Here is a 13,073-nt window from a genome sequence, read left to right as displayed (position 1 = left end):
TGACCCACCCGCCCGTGAGGCCTGCCCGACAGCTCGCCCATTATACTAATTTATTATACTCAACTTTAATCCACTACCACCAACTATACTAATTTATTATACTCCACTAAGCAAATAAAGAAAAGAAGAAGTTCACTTACAGAGAAAGAAAAACAAAAGTCTGATCTTGAAAGACTAGAGAGATGCGTGGGGTGCTCTATGTATTTGTGGTTGGCTGTAGAACCCTTGTCGGCTGGAAGAGTTCTTTTTATGCTCTCAATGCTATAATATATAATATATATACATACAATATATAATGTATATGACTGTATTGAGTGTGATGTGCTAATATTATATACATTTTTTTTAGGCCCGGCCCGTGAGCCCGCTCAAACTTTGGCCCGCTAGCCCGGCAATTGGGCTAGCCCGTGGGCGGGCTTGGGCTTCAACTTAAGAAACACAACTTGACCTGCCCGGCCCGCAAAAAAAAAAAAAAGCCCGCTCAGCCCAGCCCGCAGGCGGGCTTGGGTAGTGATTTGACGGGCTTGCCCGATGATGACCCGTAATTACACTCCAAGTGCCTCTCTCTCTCTCTCTCTCTCTCTCTCTTATAACCATCAATATGTGCATAAACTGATCTGAACACTCTACGTCCTTACAACTTTCTGAAGTCGCAACCGTGTGGTTGGTGAGATTCATTTTTGAAATGAGTTGATCTACTAGGTGGAATACCAAATTACATGTAAACCTAGGTAACAGATCGTATCGGGTCATATTTGTATCGGGGCAGTCGGGTTCGTGTCACAAACCACCCAACCCGAACCCGACCTATTTAGAATTCGTGTTTATCGAGTTGTGTCATTTTCGTATTTCGTGTCAGAAATGCTCAATCCTAATCCTTTAACTTCGTGTCCAGTTCGTGTCGTGTTATCGTGTCCATTACCCAACTTTATATAGAATTACATATTTACCATATATATATATATTGTATTAATGAGTGACACAGATTAGTAACCGTGTTGGTCATGTCAATTTCGTGTCTCGCGTGTTTAATCCAAACCCGACCCATTTAGAATTCGTGTTCTCGAGTGGTGTTATTTTCATGTTTCGTGTCAAAAATGTTCAACACTAACCCGCTAATTTCGTAGCCGATTCGTGTCGTGTTATCGTGTTTCGTATCCGTTGCTCAGCTTTAATTACATGTACTAGCTCACCAACTTTCTGTTAAAAGTAATCACAAATCGCGCTCGCTGTTCAAATAAAAAAATAATAATAATCACAAGTCGAGCTCACGTGAATAACCATGTGACGGACCACATAATAAAACCTACTCTGCGACAACGATTTTAGATTCTTTGATGAATCCATGGATTCTTTGAATCACTTTCAGGGGATTATAGAAATGTTCAGAACTTACTCGTATTAGTTAAATTACGAAAGCAACCCTCATTAATTAATCTTATTAATTTAATTAATTGCTGAGGTGTTTTAGGCTTTTAGCGTATCTATATAAAGTCACCAGCCTAATAATGCCATCTGTGACGAGAGATTTAACAAACCTCTATCCACTTGTGTTATTATTAAATTAAATTGGAGACACTTGCCCAGCCCCGATAGGCTGGCCATTTTCGGTTTTATTTCGCGTGGATTTTTATGATTGGACTCAATTATATTGTAAAACTCGTCGACAACCGCATACAAAATCAAGGTGATAAATACTTCAGTAGAGCACATCTTATCTTTTTAAAAATGGATTTTTCAAGTCATGATCGAATTCCAGTGTACCCAATCCGATTTTTTAAAATAAATACATTGCGGTCGGATGTTGATCAAAATGATTCTTTTAAGTGATTTTTTTAAGAAACAAGTTCTACCATGTAAACGAGTTTGTTATACTAATTTCTTACTCTCGATCGATGAGAAGAATTGCAAAACTCTCAAGTTCTCTTTACGAAGAACAAATTACCCGAGGCACATGAAAAGAAAAAAGAAAAGGGACTAGAGCTACCTCCTTCCTCCCCGAGTAGACAATAGGGCCCACAATATAGTTCACTTGTGGATGATCCGAAGTCGTTAGTTTTGTAGGTCTTCGTAGTTAAATCTCCATAAAGAAGATCGATCAAGTTGATATTGTAAAATATAAGTGAGTGCCTGATCGATCAATTGAAATTGTCTGAAAATAATTTATCGTCTATTTAATTTCCTCAAAAGACAAGTGGTGTGCTAAATGGATACGAAATCCAACCAATTCAATTTTTGGCACGGATAATATGAACAGTCAACCTACCAAATAAATTGAGATTCATTTTCATATTCAAAGAGAAGTCCCAAAAATGCAAAACCTACCTTGTAGAGTACTCCAATATTTGGGCCTTTCAACTTCCAGAAAAGCCGGTTTACAATTTATTTTATATAATTGTCGGTTTAATGTGTAATTTAAAATAAGCAATGTCTGTCTGAAAAAACTTTAAAACGTTGTTAGTTACTGTATACTAGGGTGCATTCTTTGGCCTTAATATAAAATGAGAATTTTGTCCTCATTTGAATTTTTTTCGCATTTGTTAGTTTTGCGACAAACTTTTGTCGGCTATTGATTCGTCTCGACGAGAGGAATCAGAAACGTAAAATTTCTTTACTTTTACCTAAGTATTTTGAGAAATAACTACTTTTTAAAGCAAAAAAGACGATAAAAAGTGGTTATTTTCTCAAAATACTTGGGTAAAAGTGAATTTTTTTTACCTTTCTTATTCGTCTCGTTAAGACGAATTAATAACCTACAAAAATTTGACGTAAAACTAACAAATGCGAAAAAAATTCACATAAGGACAAAATTCTCATTTTAAGCTTATAAGTTAAAACCAAAAGAATGCACCCTTAGAAAAGGGTCGGACGTTTGATATTTACTAGGTGTACTATATATTCAATGGAAAACAGAATATGGTGGGGTAGTCCTAATTGGAGTTTTTGTACTATAACTTATCGTGTATTACACGCATTTCGATCAATTTCGGAAGACTTTTTGTGCTAAAAAATGATTTATTTCTCAAAATATTTGGATAAAAGTGAATTTTTTTTTATCTTTCTTATTCGTCTCGTCAAGACGAATTTATAATCTATAAAAATTTGACGCAAAACTAACAAATGTAAAAAAAAATTCAAATAAGGACAATTTTCATTTTAAGTTTAAGTTTAAGTTAAGGCCAAAAGAATGCACCCTTAGAAAGGGTCGGACGTTAGACATTTACTAGGAGTACTATATATATTCAATGGAAAACAGAATATGGTGGGGTAGTCCTAATTGGAGTTTTTGTACTACAACTTATCTTGTATTACACGTATCTCGATCAATCTCTAAAGACTTTTTGCTCTAAAAAATGGAGTAGTTATTTCTCAAAATATTTGGATAAAAGTGAAATTTTTTTACTTTTCTTATTCGTCTCGTCAAGACGAATCAATAAATCACAAAAATTTGAAGCAAAACTAACAAATGCAAAAAAAATTCAAATGAGGACAAAATTTTCATTTTAAGTTTAAGTTTAAGTTAAGTCCAAAAGAATGCACCCTTAGAAAGGGTCGGACGTTAGATATTTACTAGGAGTACTATATATATTCAATGGAAAACAGAATTTGGTGGAGTAGTCCTAATTTTTTTTTTTTTTGGGGTCCAACGGAATTTCTGTGGGGTAGTCCTAATTAGAGTTTTTGTACTATAACTTATCATCATTTTGTACTATAACTTATCATCGTGTATTACACGCATCTCGATCAATTTTTGAAGATTTTTTGCGCTAAAAAGTGGTTATATCTCAAAATACTTGGATAAAAGTAAAATTATTTTACTTATCTCATTCGTCTCGTCAAGACGAATAACCTACAAAAATTTGGCGCAAAACTAATAAATGCAAAAAAAATTCAAATAAGAACAAAATTTTCATTTTAAGTTTAAGTTAAAGCCAAAAGAATACACAGAAAGGCCCAGATGTTAGATATTTACCTAGAGTACTATATATATTCAATGGAAAACAGAATATGGTCGGGTGGTCCTAATTGGAATTTTTGTACTATAACTTATAGAGTATTATACGAATCTCGATCATTCTCTGGGAGATCAATTTCACCATTCCATGGCATAGGATTCATGTGATGCCGCGAATAGATTGACATTTTAGGGATTGGAATGGAATTTTAATTTTATAGAGTCAACGGTCAATGGTCCGACCCATCATTGGTATTGGGAGGTTTTTTTTTTTGGGTAATGCAAGGTTTTCGGGTCAGTCTGCGCGTACTTCAAACTAATCCCTATAACATCTTTCAGAGCTGTTTCATACGCTTGCGTGTTTGGATGAGATGAGTGTCCTAAGAGTTGCTTGCAAGGGAAATTGAACTTGAAAATTAAGAGGGAGCAAACTTGCGTATGCAAATTTGAATATAAAAGCCTTTATCCAAAAAACGTGTGAAGGAAAAACGCCGCGTTGCAACTCTTCAGACTGTTGACAACACGGTTAAGGAAGCTCCCCCCTTTTTTTATTTGCAGAAAAAGGCAACTCTCTTTTTAGTACTCCCTCCGTCCCTTATTTAGAGTTTAATATTTTATTTTGCGTTGTCTCTTAATAAGTGTTCATTTTGTAAAGTTAGTGGGTAAAAATTGGTGCATTGTCTATTTTATCCTTAAAAGTAGATTTCATTTTGAAAAGTTAGTGAGTAAAAGTGTAATGATGATGGGTAAGTAGGGAAAGTGGAGGAAAAAGTTGGTGTGAAAGGTATAATGACGATGTCTTTTTAATATATTGGAGTTACAAAGCAGAACACTTAAAAAGAGACGAAGGGAGTACTACTTATTTTTTCCTCGAGGGAACGCCACATGTAGATATATATTTGTTTTCTAGTTTTGGGTATTTTTAGTTTTGGTAGTAGGTAGAGAGAGAAATTGGATAATAATTGGAGAAATGAGTAATGAGTAGGGAGAGATAGAGATAGAGGGAAAAATGAAAGTAATAATTGAAAAAATAAGATAATGATCGAAGAGATGAATAAGATAATGATTAGAAAATAAAACTAAAACAATGTTAAACGTACAAACGAACAAAGCTTATTATAGAAATTACTCCCCCGGTATCCTTTTTAAAATTCGGTATTTCATTTTGGGTTGTCATTTAATAAGGTCTATTTTGTAGAGTTAGTGGGTAAAAATTCATACATTTTTCATTTTGCACCTAAAAGTAGGTTTCATTTTGAAAAGTTAGTGAGTAAAAAGTGTAATGATGATGTCTCTATGGAGGGTAAATAAGTAAAGTGGAGAAAATAGTTGATGTGAAAGGTGTAATGATGATATTTTCTTAATAAGTTGAAATTACGAAACGAGACATTTAAAAAGGGACGAAGGGAATAGTTTTTTGTATCTTGGGACTGACAGTGTCCCCTTATTGTATTGTGTATGTTTTGGCTGTGTTTGTTAATAATATTGGGATGATTTGGTTTGCTCGAAAAAAAAAAAAAGTATATAAGAGAACATGGACCCCTTCCTGACATTTTTGGGGAGAAGTTTTTGGGTGCCAGGGGCTCACAGGGTACCACACATGGAAGTATGGTGCACCGGTTGGCGATTCCAGCGGTCCAAACATATTTTGGACGGTTTGGATTTTAGAGAGAGAAAAAAAGAAGAGAGAGTGGTCGGGTGAGGGGAGAGAGAGAATAAATCTGGGCCAACCAAAACACGTTTAGATGGGCTGGGATCGCCGACGGATTCCGCCACATGATACCCGCCTGGCCCAAAATTTTCTCCATTTTTGGGTATTCATAGGCCTTGTTTATTCATACAATTCGATAATCTGTGTTTAGTTTCTGATTTCCCATTCCCTGTTGTTTATTTCCAGCAAATTATAAATATCAGCTTCTGTTTATCATTACTGGTTTTGCTTGAAGTACATGCATACAAAACTTAAAAGGTTAAATAAATCCAAAACTTAGACATGCAAGCTAAAAATCCTTGAAAATTTATTTGTTTGTTTTAGGATTTTGGGTAATGAGTGAAGAGAGATAGAGAGAGAAATAAGAGTAATAATTGCAATTTTTTTTATTGAAAACCGTGAACAGAAAAAAAAAGTCCAAAACCAAAATCTCCAACCAAACAAGCTCCTCCGGCGGACGGAGATGGCGAAGAATACAAGCCAAAACTTAACTAAGATATATAACAGCAGTGTCAAAGAAGTTAAAGGCTAGATTGTGAAGAATACAAGCCAAGCTTTTAGAGTACTCAAACGGTTGCCGCTCACGTCATCAAATGATCTGGCCTGGGACTCCCAGTATAACCAAAGGTAGAAAGCTATTTCCCAAATGATATTGGTTTGTATTAAATGATCATGAGAAAAAAAAACCCATACATTAACTTGTTTTTGAGGTTCGAAATCTCTCGGGTGCTATCAAATCTTATGGCGTAGTTCATACGGGGTGTTGTTTGACTTAAATGGGCTCTCATCTAATGAACGTTGGAATTGGTTCCTTGAAAATTAGTAAATGTACGAGCGTAAGCTAGATGAGTTATCACAAAAAGGGAAAATGCAAGTTCCACTACTCACAATTTCAAAAATTGTTTTAAACATGTGTCTTAATTTCCAAAATTGAATTTGAAGTAAACGAAAATGTCTGTGATGTCAATTTTTTCATTATTTCTCTTTCTAAAATTAGGAAAATTCAAAACTGAAGTGCAAACAATTATTGCTAACATGAACTGAGAGCATCTTCAACAGACAATTTCAAACTTCAAATGTCATAAAATAAAAGAGTTATAGTACCTTTTATATTCTCCTAGATACATTAAACACCATCTCATCTTTCACTTTCAAAGTTAGTATGTACTTCTTTTTCTTTTTCTTTAAATTTAAAAGTGTGATTAAGTAGCACCACAAACAAATGCCCAGCTAGTACTATTTTAATTTATTTGACTTTTTTGTTTTTATTGTCTTCTATTCTCTAAATTTTTTACTTGTGTAAAGATTATCATTTTGTAAAGACAATTTTTTTTAAAGTGTCTATTACTCTTTAAATGGTTTATTTAAAATAAAAAAGTACAAATGTAGTGTAAAATTTGAATGACTAATGTTTATCATTTGCTAAAGATGCCAAAGCATTTTAAGAGACATAAAAATAGCTTTTATTTCATTTCATAAGCATTTTGAAGTTTCGATCTCAAGAGGGCCAGCCTGGGGAAATGGGGCCAAAATGCTGACTAAAGTCATATTATTCTTTTTTTTGTTTGCTCGTTTATGCATGGCCTCTTCTTAAAGCATCCCCTCTTTAGATTTTGGATTAAATTACATCTTAAAAATTTAATTTTTTAAAAAATGTCTACTACATCAGGTTCTCTATATTAAAGTTATCCCATTAAAAATAGAGTGTTGCTATATGTACCGACCACGGGGAGAGAAAACGTACCGACGGCCGCCGGCGGGCCGTCTCCGGCCACCGGACGGCCGATCCGAGCCGTTCAAAAATTCTAAAAAATAAAACCGAGGGGGTCAGCGCGGGAATCAAGGGCATCCGAGGTGTTTAGGGTGCTTGATCAAAGCACCCTTTTTTCGTGTATATATGTATGTGTACATATATACACGAAAAAAGGGTGCTTTGATCAAGCACCCTAAACACCTCGGATGCCCTTGATTCCCGCGCTGACCCCCTCGGTTTTATTTTTTAGAATTTTTGAACGGCTCGGATCGGCCGTCCGGTGGCCGGAGACGGCCCGCCGGCGGCCGTCGGTACGTTTTCCCTCCCCCAATGGTCGGTACTCATAGATTTTTCGTTAAAAATATTGTTTACTCTCACTCTCTTCTCAATTAAATATTTCATGCCAATGGCCTTGTTTGGGGCACCCCTCACGAATTCTGAAACAGTTCTTACCAATATCGAATTGAACTAATTTTTTTTCAGGAATTCATAAAAAATATATTTTTCAAGAATGACTTACGGTTTGAATAATCTTTGTAGGATCCGTAATGACCCCGCAAAACTGACATCAGTTTTTTTGACATCTTATTGCCAAGAAACCAGATGCTTCAACTTGCCAAGAAACCAGATGCTTCAACTACAACCACAGCACGCCCATGAACTTGTACATTAAAACAAAAGTGGGCTGTACGTACCATGAACTGTCAATTTCCAAGCATAGATAAGAAAAAACAATAATTCTAGTACCACACCCACTTATATATCCAAACACACACCTACACTCACATGAGTGGTGGGTCTAGTCATGTGAATGTGGATGTGTGTTTGGGTATGTAAGTGGGTGTGGTGCTACCAAAGTTAACGTTGTATTAAGAAAAATGCCATGGGTGCATTCGATTGTCTCTGCTTTTTTTTTTTTCTATTGTGGACTCACCCCAGGTCGATTCGAATGATTAGAATCATTTATTGTGTAGCGTTTGCACATATCATACGAAAGATCAATTTAATCGAACATCGGTAATAATATTATTGGATCAATGTGGTCGGACAAGTATGATTTTGAGAATAGATTTCCAAGTTTTGGTAGAAAAAAAAAAACTAAACTGCTAACGCGACTAAAAAAATCTGATCAAGCTAATGTTTTGAACAAATTAATAATCCCTTTTTATGGTATTAGAAGATGCATAACCGTTTACCTCTCTCGGGTATTTAGCTTCTATCGAGTCTTCACACACAACGGCAACAATAATACAAAACAGAATGTAAAGATAGATGATACATGTAGAAGTCCCCCATCGAAATAGGCACATCGGTTTGCCAAAGCATATCCACACACAATGTTTGTTCGGGTCAGTTTCCGCGTACGCGCCAACTAATCCTAGAGCTTTGAAGTTGATGGTCGGATAAACCATCGGTCGCTCAAGCTTTGAAATGTTTTTTTGTATATATATCTTCGTGGCATCCACACATTTGTTGGCTTTCGGATGAGTTGTTACGAAGGGATTAATCTAGTCGACAGATTTTTTTCTTAAAAAGAATCACAACAGAATCTATACGGATCATTAATGGAGCCCCTACTTGGGAAAAAGTCGGATGAAAAAGGCCAAACAATTTGGGTCCCTTTGAACAGACGTTAGTTGAAAAATGGCCAAGCAAGTGGGTTTTGAGTGTGGCCTTGACATCAAGGTAGAAATGCCAAGAAACCCTGCTCTGTTTTACCCGTATGTCCCAGCACCTTATTTAGTGTCGTTTGGCGCCTGGTAATACGGCCTGTACGAAGTACCAGTGGTGTAGTGCAGGGGACGACTGTCCGCCCACTTGGATCCCGTAGCGCGCCAATACCCTTGTTTGTGTCCAATCGCCATTTCGTCATTGTGATGGAAATCATTCGGTTTGTAAAATATGTTGGACAGATCATTCAGTAAACTACACCCACTGCACGCCTACGTGGCGGTGGGCCCCCACAAAAAAAAAGCAACAGAAGTAATGTCGCGTGCAAATTCTGTTGCTGCTGGTGATGGGGTTGACGGTGGTAGTTGTCTTCTGTGGTGGTGGTGGCCCTGGCCTCCTCCTCCTCGTCTCTCTCTCTCTCTACAAACCAGTAGTAGAATTTGCACGTGGCATTACTTTTTTAAAGGTGGGGCCACCGCCACGTAGGCGTGCGGTGGGTGGAGTGGTGGATTTGTGCTGTGGGTGTAGACTTATTGCAGTAAATAATTGAATTGGTCATTAGATATCATTAGCGTCTTAGTTAGACAATATTAGGTAAAAAAAAAAAAGAAAGAAGGATGGTTAGTATAATTTAAAAATGTATTGTAAGACAAATCTATCTGGATCATGTAGACATTAGTGTCCGATTAGCTTGATTTTCGCTTACTTGTAATGTTCAACAATTTTGAGGAGCTAGACGATTCTGATTATAATGACTTGGCTTCGATTAGGTACAATGAGGCGCCCTTTAACCACATAGTGCATTGGCGCACTACATAGTCATTTGTTTCCATTCGTAAAGCTTGTCAAGAATATCAACCATGTCAGAATTCGTATCGATCGTTGTCAAAATGATTTACGACATACATAATTTTTCGATGAGCTTTATAAAATAAATACTTCTGATCATCAAAGTAGATCAGCCATGACGCAAGAAATGGCCAACTACACCCCGTGCCTTCGCAGCTGTTTAATTAGAAGCCAGCTAGCTCCAAACGTGGAGTTCACATGGAACCACGTGTCTTTTTAACACTTTGCCAGAAATAATCCGAAACTCCAAAAACACCTCACTGCAATCCCATGGAACCACATGTTGGCTCCTAATCCCAACAACAAACATGCCGCAAAAGGTCATTCGTATTTGCAAATCGATTTTTGCCGGTTCATATTTAGCCATTGGAACTTCACTTTTTGTCTTTTTTTCTATTTGGAATTACAGCAATATCATTTTACGTGTGACAAAATGGATGAACACTAACGAAATAGAGGGTAATTTGATAATTTCACATAAGATAAAGACCAAAAAAAAAAGAAAAAGAATGACTAACTAGATGTGAAATGTCGAAATCACTTTTTTCGGACCAAACATAAAGTGAACTTTATATTTCAATCCCATGTATTAAATTTGGACAAACAAAAGGGCCTGAATGATCTGCATGTGATTATTGTCTGTTCTCAATTCTCATCAGAGCGAGAAATTGGGGGACCGGAAATTTTTATTTGTTCTCAATTCTCATGAGAGCGAGAAATTGGAGCGGATAAAAAAACATAGAATTGGAGCATTTATATATGAGTACTAGAAATTGCCCGTGCCTGAAGGCACGGCTCGAATATGGAATTGATATGATGAAGGATCTGTGTCCATTAAGGCCTTTAAAGTTCCTACCCGATTTGTGTCTATTAAGGCCTTTAAAGTTTCTACCCGAAACAACACATAATTGGCCGAATCTCCATTCCAATTCACTGCAATGGAACAAACACAAAATCATTGCGTAACACCCATGCTAAACGAAGCCATTTAATTCACACCTGTAAAATAAAATCATGAAGATACTGTAGATACCAAATCTTTATTTCAAATGGAATGAGATAACATAACAAATGCAACATCATATTTCAGAATGATTGTAGGACCTGTCTAAAGGCAAGACGTAACATAATTAATTCGAAACCCAACCTAAATTAACTGTGGTGCCATAATATTGACCACCCCTCCAACAATTCTAATTTCTCTAAAAAATATTATATTTCTTGTTAATAAACTTCAAAGAGGGTCTTTCTAACAAATTTTAAAATTTCAGTAAATGAAATTTAGAAGGAAAAAACTAACAGTTTACAAAATAAGCGCAACAGTCAAAACAACAAAAAAAGGTATAATCAAATGAAATTTCTAATCAAGTCAATTTTTTTTTTAGTCTCCAACCTCGCCGGCCGGATCAATGCAGTCGCCCAATGCCACCAGCATCTGAGCCCTAATTCCCTCCAACTCCTTCCTACCCGTCATAAACCTCCAAATCCCTTCCCCGCCCATCCTCCTACAGTAAAACCTTAGCTTCATCAACCAGCTCCCTTCAAGTACATCCCTTAGTAAAAGGTTTTATCTAATCTACTGAACAAAGGGAACGTGACTGCATGAATATTAGGTCCAACTCCAACAATGAATGGGAAGCCCTAGCAATAACACAACAATTGAGACTTCTGATGTTAAGACGATTGTGATCAAGTTATTTATACCTATATACAAAGAGCAAAAAATTGTCTCGTATGTTTATACACGTTCACAATAGACATGCTCAATCGTGTACATGAAGAAAGGAAAAATGTATTACCTTCGGTTATAGCAAGAACCCAAAAACTGATGAAATAGCTGCATGAAAAATAAAAAAACATCAGTATTAGAAGAATCTAGAGCCGTGCGCGGAAGTAGTAGGAAGCTCAGCTTATGAAAGAGATAAGTGTCCAAAAATTAGGAGGCAACAACATATAGCTCCTGCTTTATGATCGCACAATGAAGTTCAAAACTAAAGAACACAATACCTTTTGAGCGAGCAATACTCTAACTTCCTTCTGCTGATCCAAAATTATTTTTGTCTTCAGACCAACACCAACTCACTGTACGATAACACTGACTTTACCCAAGCAGATTAAACTTCTAAGCAAATATCAATTCTGCATTACTCTTCATCTACCCAACCCATCCGATTAAACAACAAATAGTTTAACACTTTTATCCCTAAGGCTGAAATTATGTAGTGTTGGGGTGCATACGGAACTGTTGTTGATGATGGCCGCATCGACGATTGTTGTGAAATCAGTCTCGTTGAAACTGTCTTGAATCAAGTCCCCTTCTTGAGTTTGTGAAGGGGGAGAGAAGCTAACCACACTGGATATAAGTTGGATAGGAACCCAATCACATTATTTTGCTTAGGGTTTTAAACTAAATAAAAGTAATCACAGAAAACTATGATAGAGAATAAATCAATAAACTCACCTTTTTGGATTTAACACCGCCGCGCCGTCGATCATAAATCACTAAAAGGTAGAGAAATCAAATAGCAGACGATGGTGGTTTGCGGTGGTGTACGATGGTACTGGTGGCGATGGTTGTGGTAACTACCGAAAGGTGCTGATCGGAGTTTAGTAGTGATGGCGAGCGAGGAGCGGCACTTGAACTTTGAATGATCTGGTTTGAACCAGAGAGAGACGTGGTGATGAGTATTTGGGAAAAGGAAAATCAATTGCAAAAGGTAACAGGGAGAAACATTTCATGTAGGTAATATTCCTAAATGATGAACGATGAACAGAGGATTTATTGGGACTTGGGAGGAAAACTTGTATTTTCATTTAGGCAATATTCCTGATCGAAAAAGTATTTTATAAATCTTCATGCAATTTTTGAAAAAAATTCTATTTCCAAGTTAGTATGCTAATCGAAAATGTATACTGTAAGTTATTAGCACGTGGTTTGGCTTCACAATTCGGGTTGGCTAATTTTTTTTTCCTTTACTCAATGTATTTTCGCATTTATCAATTTTGTGTTAATTTTTGTAAATTATTATTAGTTAGTCTCGAATGAAGGAATTGAAAGAGTAAAATTATGATCCACATTTAAATTTTTTGAAAAAGAAAGAAAATTTTGAGTTTGGATCATAATTTTTTACTTT

The sequence above is a fragment of the Rhododendron vialii genome, chromosome 4a, assembly GCF_030253575.1.
Source record: "Rhododendron vialii isolate Sample 1 chromosome 4a, ASM3025357v1".
Classification (NCBI taxonomy): domain Eukaryota; kingdom Viridiplantae; phylum Streptophyta; class Magnoliopsida; order Ericales; family Ericaceae; genus Rhododendron; species Rhododendron vialii.
Note: the sequence above shows the minus strand (reverse complement) of the source record.